Source organism: Callorhinus ursinus, unplaced genomic scaffold (assembly GCF_003265705.2).
Source record: "Callorhinus ursinus isolate GAN/ISIS: 27379988/994484 unplaced genomic scaffold, GSC_fseal_2.0 scaffold13, whole genome shotgun sequence".
Lineage (NCBI taxonomy): Eukaryota > Metazoa > Chordata > Mammalia > Carnivora > Otariidae > Callorhinus > Callorhinus ursinus.
In genome coordinates this window covers 16250195-16261475 of record NW_027397075.1, presented here as the reverse complement: position 1 = coordinate 16261475, position 11281 = coordinate 16250195, and the positions used below count along the sequence as shown (strand labels likewise).

The following is an 11281-nucleotide window of genomic DNA, read 5'->3' as shown; positions in this document are numbered from 1 at the left end:
AGGGAGGAGGGAGGGGGGAAGGAGGGAGGGGAAAGGAAAGAGGGGGAAGGAGGGAGGGAGGAGGAGGAGGGAGGGATGAGGGAAGGGGAGGGGAGGGAGGAGGGAGGAGGGGGGAAGGATGGAGGGAGGGAGGAGGGAGGAGGGGGAGGGAAGAGGGGGAGGGAGGGAAGGAAACAGGTCTGGGGTCCCCTAAACAAATGGAACAGTCACAGTCACTGTAGGACAGCAGTGACTATAGCACGGTGGATCCTCAGTGTTTGTGGATTCCATATTTGCAAATTTACCTACTGGCTCCAGTTTACCGGTAACCCCAAATCATCCTGGCAGTGGCCTCACATTACTTCCAACATGGGTGTGCACAGAGTAGTGAAAAATTTGAGTCCTCCAACATGCATGCTCCCACGTGATACTGAACACCTTGACGTCCTGTCTTGTTTTAGCTCACATGCGGTAAACAAGCGTTCTTTTCTCTATTTAGTGCCATGTTTTTTTCACATTTCTGTGCTTTTCGTGGGCAATTTCACTGTTTAAAATGGCCCCAAAGAGCAGTGAGCAGTGCTGCCTGTTGTTGGTAAGCTCAAGAAGGTGTGATGTGCGTGTTAGGTACGCCTCCGTCAAGCAAGAGTTATAGTGCTGTTGGCTGTGAGCTCAATGTCCACGAACCAACACGTTAGATAACGTGTCTGTCAACAGAAACACACAAAAAACAAGGTCATGTACTGACTGGTCATCCAACCTGGAAGCAAGACACGAAGGCACCTCATCCTGCATTTCCCTTTATTTGGTGTCAGCGGCAACCGAATGGAACAGAACCGCCGCGAGCAGCAGGGGACTGAAGCACTGGTTCCTACAAGCACTTGCACATGGGTGCTCAAAGCAGCGTTGCGATCGTAACAGCAAAAGGAACTCAAATGTCCATCAATGACGCATGGACAAACAAAATCCTGCACGCACACAACACAACGTTATTCCCATACAGAGGAACAACATGGACGGACCTGGGAAACAGGACGCTAAGTGAAAGGTCACACATTGTATGGTTGCGTTTATAGGAAACGTCTAGAAAACTCAAATCCATAGAGACAGAAAGCAGATGAGAGGTTGCCAGGGGCTGGGGGGTGGGTACGGACACGGGAGTAACTGCTACCAGGGAGGCGGTTTCTTTTTGGGTGATAAAAATGTTCTGGAATTGAACAGTGGTGATGGCGCATGACCTTGTGAATTTCTGGAATATGGATTTTTATCTCAATAAAAAGAAAATAAGTATAAAGTTCCAGCCATTAGACCAGAGACCCTCCAACTTGAGAGTGTGATAGAATGTCCAGGGCAGCTGGGAGAAGGCAAACTGCTGCATCCCATCCCCCCAGGGCTCTGACCTCTAGCGTCTGGGGCCTGAGTCCCCAGGTAATGCAGACCCTGCTGATCTGAGACCACATTCTGGGAACCAGCATATTAAAGACACTATGTCCCTATGTTGTACACCTGAAATTAATATAATACTGTTTGTCAATTACACTTCAATTAAAAATAAAATAATTGTAAACATCAAAAAAAATAAAGACACTGTATGAGCTCCTAGAGGGTAGGAAGGTAACTTTTTCCCTGTATCCTCTAAATTTACATATAGAAGAACCAACCCTAGGGAGAAAAAGACAGGAAGACAGAAGAGGAGAAACATTTACTCAAGTAAATATATTAAAACATTCAGTCTCTGAAACTGCAGGGTGTGTGGATTCCATGTCATACGTATGCCATATGCTGTAAGACCAAAAAAATCTCCAAAAAAGAAAGAAAAGAACTAAAATGAACACGAAGGTATTTTAGCATTCTTTGATGGTTTGAACAGGACTTTGGTTCAGTTTATTAAAGCAGCTAAACCCATTGCATGGTGCTTGTTGTGCAAGAAACGCAAACAAAGGTTCTAGAGTTGTTGGTCCCATAAATTACCCCAAGAAACCCATTAAATTAGTTAGGGTGCCACAGAAACCAAAGACCCGAACTGTCATAAACTTGCAAAGTCTTATTTGTATTTTTCACCAAGTCACTGATATTTGTATTTAATTACTTTATTTAAAAATGTTGGGTCCACGTTAAAATAGACAATTTAAAGTACCCCTCTGGTATTGTCACATGGACTACATTACTATTTTACAAGTAGCCATCAGGATTATTTCCAATGGCTTCAGTATGTTTCTCAATATACTATTTAGAGTATAAAGCGATTGCTAGTAACTTTACAGAGTTCTCATGTTCTCTGAAAACTATATCCCTTTTCTCTGCGGTCCCATTATCGAGGGACCTCTCTCCCTCCAGTACTAGACAGACAGAGGGTGTGTGACAGGACAGAGGCAGGAGCGGGCAGGGGAGGCACAGCATGGAGCACTCGGCAAAGGGAGGATGGGTCTGCTGATTTATAAACTCTTTCACACTGGAACTCGATCCAAAACGTCGCTCCAGGTCTTGCTGTATTTATGAACAAACCCATCCGATAATCTCCGGCGTGTGCCCCACAGCAGGCACAATGCGGTGAAGCACCCAGTCAGCATGGTCATCTGAAAGGACCCGTCCGGAGAGGGGGATCATAGGGACGTTCTGAAGGTCATACCCCACGTCGTACTTCAACGTCTCTGCATATTGTTGGGGACACACTGAGGACGTCAGCTCAGAGCACGCAGCTGCCCCATCACGGCCACTAATGGGGGTCAGTGCCTCCCGCCAGCCCTGTGACCTTCAACTATCACACCCCCAGATCAGCAGAATCCACACATTGTACGCATAGATGGTCTCACAGATCCCTCCCAGCTCTGAGTTCAGGTTTTATGAATTTGGGCATCACTGCAGATGAATAAAATAAGTCCCAGGTTTACTCTTCAAATCTACACATTTGACGCTGAGGTAGTGAGTTGGGAGCAAGACCAGACTGCAAGCAAACTAGAGCAAAACCAAGCATCAGCCTCGTAGATTCCTCTCACCAGACACATTTCTTAATGTTAACAGCTTCTTTTTTTTTTTTTTAAGATTTTATTTATTTATTTGACAGAGAGAGAGACACAGCGAGAGAGGGAACACAAGCAGGGGGAGCGGGAGAGGGAGAAGCAGGCCTCCCACGGAGCAGGGAGCCCGATGCGGGGCTCGATCCCAGAACCCTGGGATCATAACCCGAGCCGAAGGCAGACGACCAACGACTGAGCCATCCAGGCGCCCCAACAGCTTCTTTTAAAATCCCGTTTCTTGCTGAAAAGCCTGCCACCAAAATCAACAGCTCTTACAAACGGACGCTTTATGACCCTGCTCACCTTCCAGTCTGACATCCGAGGGTCTGCTTGGCGAAGCGCCCCAGCCCTCGGCCCTCACTCCATCCTCCGCTCTTCTCACGGGCTCCTGCGTCCTGTCCTGTGGTCAGCATTCACTCACTTCGCAACCCTCCCTGTGCCGGCCTTCCCATGGCCCCCGCTCCACTTCATCTCCTGCCCCTCTGGTTTACTCCCAGGTTTGGCAATGCTACTGAAAAGCCCGCAGACAGGGAAGCAGAGACCTGACCCGATGCACACTCTCACTGCCAGCAGGCTGCTCTGTCCATGCTGCTGAGATTCACCCACCCACCCCTCTTCTCTGAAATCCCGCAGGGGCTGCTGAAAGCCCTTCCTGTGCTCCCTACCTTCACCCTCTCCCCAAACAGTGCTACCTCTTTAATGGAAAATAATGAAACTATTTGGCCATGGGTTCCTTCAAATGTTATCATCTCTCCCTTGAACTTTTTTGGGAACTGCTCCCCATCTCTCACAATGTCTGGTCCATTTTCCTAAATTAACTACTTACACACTGTATCTCTGCCATCCAATAAGGGAGCCACAAGCCGCATGTGACAATGTACATTTAAATTAAAATTCCACAAAACTGGAATTTGAGCAGGTGCCCTGCAGCCCCCCCGGAACACGCACAGGGCTGGCAGAGCGCACACCTGGCCCCCCTCAGCAGCACGTGTCGGTCCCCCTCTCTCTCCTAGGTCCACCTGCATCCCCCCAGCCTAGGAAAGCGAGCCTGGTGTTGCCTGCTGGTGCTCAGGCTGCTGGTCCAGCATTCCTCTCCTTGCCAGACAGCCCCTCTCAGCCCCTCTCGGTCCTACCCCCCGTCTGACCAAACCCTTCCTTCAGAAACGGAAGTCGATGGTCCTTTCTCAATCCTCACTTTCTTTAAATTTCTTCACCTCCGGGGCGCCTGGGTGGCTCAGTCATTAAGCGTCTGCCTTCTGCCTTCGGCTCAGGTCGTGGTCCCAGGGTCCTGGGATCGAGCCCCGCATCGGGCTCCCTGCTCCCCGGGAAGCCCGCTTCTCCCTCTCCGACTCCCCCTGCTTGTGTTCCCTCTCTCGCTGTGTCTCTCTCTGTCAAATACATAAATAAAATCTTTTAAAAAAATTTAAAAAATAAATTTCGTCACCTCCTAATGCCCCTGGCAAGACTCTCCTCTCCGTGCTCAGTCTCTGCTGTCGTAATGTCCTCTGCGTCCAGGACCTCGATTCCATTTTCCTGGAGGACCCCCACAGTCCTCCTATTCTAAATCTTAGTGACAGCCCAGGCTCTTGTCAACTGTCTCCTGCCTGTATTGTCACGTTTAACTTCTTTTCTTTTAAGATTTTGTTTACTTGAGAGAGAAAGAGAGCATGAGTGGGGGGTGGGGGGATGCAGGCTCCCTGCTGAGCAAGGAGCCGGATGCGGGGCTCGATCCCAGGGCCCTGGGACCACGACCTGAGCCGAAGGCAGACGCTTCCCAGACTGAGCCCCCCAGGTGCCCCTGAGCTTCTTTTCTAAGTTCCATTTCGGCAGCTCTTGCTGCCTCAGGACATTTCAATATGAGTCCTGTCAGCAGCTCAAACTCAATACAGCCGGCCCCCCAATCCATGGGGACATGTGCAAGACCCCCAAGGGCACTGAAACCGCAGACAGTGTGGACCCTACGTGACCATTCCTACACAGACACGCCGAGGATGACGCCTCATGTATAAACGAGGTACAGGTGGGATGAACGACAGTAACTCATGATAAAGTAGAGCCCATCACAACAATATGCAGTAATAACAGCATGTGGACGTGGCCTCTCTCTCTCAACACCTTCTTCCTGTGACAGGGAGTGACATGTGGGGTGAAGGGCATGGGCGTGTGACACCGCACCAGGCCACCCCTGGCCACAAGTTAGCAGGAGGGTCATATGCCTCCAGACTGCAGCTGACTGCAGGGAATGGGACCCTGGGAAAGTGAAACCCAGGAAAGGGGGGGCGGAGGGACTACTGTGTAATTGTCTCCTCATCCTCAGACAGCCTCTTGGTTTTCCTGTTTATTTATCCTCTCAGTCACTGAAGCCCTGAACTTTAACTATAATATGTATTTATGAACACCCGCCCTGTGTGGGGTCCTGACCCTCACACGGCTGTCTGCCCGCACACATCTGTCCTCGAGACAGAGCCACTGCTGTGCACATCGCTCCTCTCCTTTCCAGGCTGCCCAGTCTGCCCTCAAACCACTGCTGCAGCCTCAGCCACGCTCTCCCTCCTTCAGGCAACCCAGAGCTTCCAGATTCTCCATCAGAACAGGCAGATCTGGTCGCGCTGCCCCCGGTCCAGAAAACACCAGCGGCTGCTCCAGGCACACGAGGTCAAGTTTAAAGTCCCTGGCCGGCACGCAAGACCCTCCACTCTGGCCCTTCCTACGCGGTGCTCTTGCCAAACAGAATGTGCTCCAAACACACGCACACACACAGCACTTCAGTGCTTTTGCCTTCCTTCACCTGTGGCCACAGCCCACCCGTTCTTCACAATACATGACAGGTAATGTGCTTCCACGAAGCCTTCCCGAACGACCCAGCCTGGAGCCCTCTTGTCCTTCTCTGAGTTCTATGACCCTGACATCTCTCTTACAGCATGTACCACACGTTAGTTCTTTATCGTGGTCATTTTTAATAAAGATTTCACTTATTCCAGAGAGAGAGAGGAGCAGGAGGAGGAGCAGAGGGAGAGGGACAAGCAGACGGCACACCGAGCCCAGAGCCCCATGTGGGGCTCGATCCCACAGCCCTGACATCATGACCTGAGCCGAAACCAAGAGTCAGACCCTTAGCCTACTGAACCACCCAGGCGCCCCTATCTTGGTCATTTTTATACCTCTTTCACCCCCTTCATCTACACTTGACCCCCACTCACTATCACCATCATTTTTATACCACTCTGGAAGATCTAGTACATGGCAAGTACCTGACAAGTATTTATGGAAAAGAGTGATGTTTTAAAATTTTTTTACCATCGTACTATTACTTTGGTACATTACTACTACTTTCTTAAACAGAATAAATGTGGTTCTGAAATGCAAAATAAAATTCGGTATACAAAATCTTTTTTTCTTGCTGATTTCTATGGGCCCCAAGGACACTTCCACTGTGGTTATGGGAAAGAAACAGCCAAGACTCAATATATTTTAAGTATAACTGCAATATGTTGCACTATTGTCTGCTTGTAAATTTGGAATAAATTACTGCTGAATCATAAGAAATATCAGCGATTGGCTTTTCATGCTTTTATCCAAACCAGTGGAGGTCACTCCAGCAGCTAATATGCAAGCTTATTCTTGGGAAGTTTTAAAAGTTTATCTTTATTTTGTTTCTAAGGTAGGGTTTTCCTTGGCATTAGCATAAATATTCTTAAACAACGAACACAAACAAAATTTTTCTCTCATAGTGAGCCATAATTCAACTTTCTGCATAACTGCCAATTGGACTTATGCTGGCCTAAGTGATAAAGTGTCCTGGAAACAAGGGGATCTGGGAAGTCTTAGTTTCCATTCATTACATCCTTTGCTTGATTTGATTAAACAAAAGGAAACTCTACACATTTTTATCAATAATCCAGAAAGCATTTCAGTCATCAGGAATGAAATTTACATATTAATCCATATACTTCTAGAAATTTTAGTGAGGATCAGAAACTGGGGTACATATTTTAAAGCAAAACGCAAGGAGATTATTAGTAACTTTCAGAGAAAAGGTAGTCTTCTATTTTCCTGTGGAGAAAAAAAATCTGACCATGCAATACTAAAATAGACAAAAATTCGAGCCCTCCTTCACCTAACCAAAAGTTAAAAAACCTTTTTAGGGGCGCGCGGGTGGCTCAGTCATTAAGCGTCTGCCTTCGGCTCAGGTCATGATCCCAGGGTCCTGGGACCGAACCCCACATCGGGCTCCCTGCTCAGTGGGAAGCCTGCTTCTCCCTCTCCCACTCCCCCTGCTTGTGTTCCCAATCTCGCTGTGTCTCAAATAAATAAATAAAACCTTAAAAAAAAAAAAAAAAACACCTTTTTAAATGTGAATACCAACTCAGGTAGGTTAGTTTGGTTGGATTTCAGGAATTTTGGTAAACATTCAGTCTTGGGGTGCGCAGTCTATTTCAGCAACAGGAGAGCCTCCTCCCACTGAAAGCATCCCGAGTGTGTTATGTTTTAGAGGAGGGGAGGAGGCCCAGGGCTGATAGTTTGTATCAAAAACAAGCTGGAACATTTCAGTCATAACAAAGTAACTAGACTGTAGATCATCAAAGAATATAATCTTGTCATGCACAATGATTTAAAAGCAAAGTATAATGCACCCATGGGCTCTGGAGAGTTTCCAAAATATTTTTGGTTTGTGATATGGGATTTCAAAGGAAGATACTTTACTTTCACAGTTGATGCTCCTGGTATGAGACATACTCCTCAAGTGAAGACCACTGTGTCTTAACTCTTAATCTAATTAGAATATTATTTTAAGGGTTTCAGCTGCACTGCAACCAAATAAATCTAAAAGAACGTGGTATGTGTAGATTAAGAGCGGGATTATGACTAAGAGATTGAAATTTTTTTATTAGAAGCCAGACTTCTAATATTTACAGAGAAAGTTACACTTACTTTCTGTATGTCATGAAATAAAAATACAGGCAAGTTTGGGGCGCCTGGGTGGCTCAGTCGTTAAGCGTCCGCCTTCGGCTCAGGTCATGGTCCCAGGGTCCTGGGATCGGGCCCTGCATCGGGCTCCCTGCTCCGCGGGAAGCCTGCTGCTCCCTCTCCCTCTCCCACTCTCCCTGCTTGAGTGTTCTCTAAAACAAATAACTTTTTTTTTAATAAATAAATCTTTAGGGGTGCCTGGGTGGCTCAGTCGTTAAGCGTCTGCCTTCGGCTCAGGTCATGATCCCGGGGTCCTGGGATTGAGCCCCGCATCGGGCTCCCTGCTCCGCGGGAAGCCTGCTTCTCCCTCTCCCACTCCCCCTGCTTGTGTTCCCTCTCTCGCTGTGTCTCTCTCTGTCAAATAAATAAATAAAATCTTAAAAAAAAAATACAGGCAAGTTAATTTTCCAAAAGTCAGACTTTGTAGGAAAGTGGATGTGTCCCTTGCATACAGACACCTGTCTTCGCTGCCAGGGGCTCCCAAGTGACACTGTGACACACAGCACTCTCTGACATAAGAGGAAGTCATACAGAAGAAAGTAAATGAGAATATTTACCCTTCTCATAATGCGTGGTAACATTATTTTTGGCAAGCAAAGAGCCTTAAACTATCCAAACTCTGAGACAGAAAACAGCATTAGGAGTGTTTCACAAACGCAGGGGAGTAGTTTCTTATGTGGAAAACACACTCATCCGTGATTCAGGAGTTCAGACAGTCCAAAATTATGAAACTGGTGCCGTGTCTGTCTTCAGAGAGCAGTGGATACGGAAAAAAGTTTGGTGACATGCCCCTGACAAGGTAAGAAAGGAGCTGATAACAAAGGAAGGACGGGGGTGTTTGTTCGCATCGGAATTCAAGACTGTGAGACGTACTCTAGTGTCTCTGGCTTCCTTCCAATCTTCTGCTATATCACAGCAGGCAGTGTTGTTAGACTCAAATCACAGGCCTGGCTGGGAGAATACGTTTATAAATGGGGTACGTCGGAAACTAGGATTAGGTCACGGAAGGTAAAAGGGCTTCTTAACATGTTGGATGCAGCATGTCACTGAGCTCAGCAAACGCCACCTCAAAGCAGGGAGACAGAACCCATAAGCGTTGGCGTGATCCAAGATCAGTCCACAATTAGTCCATGATGAGGCTCCTCAACAACAAGCCACCTTTGGCACATTCGCTGCAAACCCCAAAGGTGAATGTACCTAAGCAAGTCTAGCTGGCCATGACCGTGCCTGGCGGGGAGATTTCCGGGCTGCCAGCCAGGACGGCCCTCATGGGTATGGCCTGGTAAGAGCTCCAGCTCAGCGGCTGGGACGTGTGGCCATGGCAAGGCTGGTGTCCCAATGCCCATCCCAGGCCGCCAGGTACGTGCCGTGACATGTGCTGCTATATTCTGGCATCCATAAAAGACCCAGAATGCTGTGACTTGGGGGTGGGGGGTTGGGGGGGTGGAGCTAAACCTACAGAGGCCACCTGCTGCATCCTCAACCCTAACCATCTGTAGAGAAGAAAAAGCCACAACTCTGTTAACCTGTTCCAGGTTCTCAAATAACCAAGGATCACAAAACTCTTAACAATAATGTAGTGGGAAAATACTTAGAGTAAATATAAACATTTCTATTCCTTTACAACAAAACTCGCAACCTAACGGTATAAGGAAAATTACCAGGACAGACATGTAACAAGCCGTGGCTCAAGCACTACGTTTGCACAGAGACACCAAAGGAGAGGGGCATAGGGTCACTTCATAAGGGACATTATTTATTAAGCAGGTCATTGTATCAGAGTTTCAAGTTATGCTAACAAAAGCTTACCACCAACATGACCTCTGCCTTAAAAGGAAACAGAAAAGAGAGACTCATCACAATGTCATTAGAATGTCCAGTATTTAGATTTGCAAAGATCTGTCACCAGACAATGAAAGATGAAAAACAAACCAACAAACCAACAAACCAAAAACATGGGGGAACTGGAGAAATGGAACCAGTGAGTTATTTGCTTCGTTCTTGAGTTAAAGCATCTGCCTTGTCCGGTCACCGAACAGTCTTTGCCTGCCTGGATATCTCCAGGAATGCCTAAGTGCGTCCCCTACTTAATAACCTTAAGCCACATTCCCTCACACAGCAGGGTAACACCACCCTGAGCCACAGAGAGGGAATGCTGTGCACTCCCCTGTGCCATCCCTGTGGGATATTAGACAACTCAGTGCTCATTCCTTCCTCTGCCAGTGGAATGCCTTAGTAACAGGCATCCACACCCTGCTGGCTTCGCAAGGAGTCAAATCCAGCACCAAGGGTCAAGCTCAGAACCCCTGCACGGAAACAAGTGGGACTGTCACAAATCTCTGAAATGATCCCTTTTAAAGGTAAAATGTACTTACTTAGATCAAAGAAGCCTATCTTGGGAATGACTGCTTTTCCTAATCTCTGATTATATTTGCAACAGTGGCTACAGAGACAGTGTCCAGGACAACTGTGGCTGAGCTCAGACTCTGTGAAGCCAGGACACGAAAGATGCTCAGTCTTGGGGCACCTGGCTGGCTCAGTCTGCGGAGCAGGCGACCCCCAATGAAACAAGTGTATCCCCACTTGGCTCTGGAGCAGACCAATTATCCAGGGACAAGGAGTGTATGAACCTCAAATTTTATAAAAGTTATCCCAGAGACAGATACTAAGAACAGATCGCTATTTCATGTTTCATCTGCTCTTTCACTGAATGTTTAATGCTAGTATCTTGTGACTTCTTTTTTAAGATGAAAGGTTAAATAACAAAAGCAGAGGAAAAGGGGAAAAAAGCCCGCAGGGTAAAATCTTATTTCTGAGCAAATAAAAAATATAGTTCAAGTTATTTTAATATTTTGTGAATCAACTTCCTTTTCAAATAAGCCACTGAACTTGGAAGTTCAGACTGGATAACGTAGGTGTTGATGGTCAACAGCTGCACTCTAAATTGATACCTAACACGCTAATGGTTTGATATATGAAAGCTAATTATTTTATTCATGAAAAATAAACTTAAGCCATTAATTTCTTTGCTTAATTCTTTAATATTTTATTTTATTTTAATTTTTAAAAGATTTTATTTATTTATTTGACAGAGAGAGGGGACACAAGCAGGGGGAGTGGGAGAGGGAGAAGCAGGCTTCCTGCCGAGCAGGGAGCCCGACGTGGGGCTCGATCCCAGGACCCCGGGATCATGACCTGAGCCGAAGGCAGATGCTTAACGGCCGAGCCACCCAGGCGCCCCTTAATTCTTTAATATTTTATAAAATGATTGTCTTAATTTTATATTTCATTTCTGACCGTGTTTGAGGTAAACCTTTAAG

At 46.9% G+C, this 11281-nt stretch overlaps 1 protein-coding gene across 21 annotated transcripts in view; it reads right to left on the bottom strand.

Moving 5' to 3' along the window:
* The window catches only part of DISP1 (dispatched RND transporter family member 1), a 174968-nt gene that overhangs the window by 60731 nt on the left and 102956 nt on the right, over positions 1–11281 (bottom strand). For 6 of the 21 annotated variants that reach the window (XM_073899817.1, XM_073899816.1, XM_073899822.1 and 3 more), the window contains one exon: positions 4189–4381. The exons of the other annotated variants lie outside the window; for them this stretch is intronic. The gene's annotated coding sequence lies outside the window, so the exon portion shown is untranslated. The remainder of the gene's footprint in view (positions 1–4188; positions 4382–11281) is intronic. 21 annotated transcript variants of the gene reach the window in all.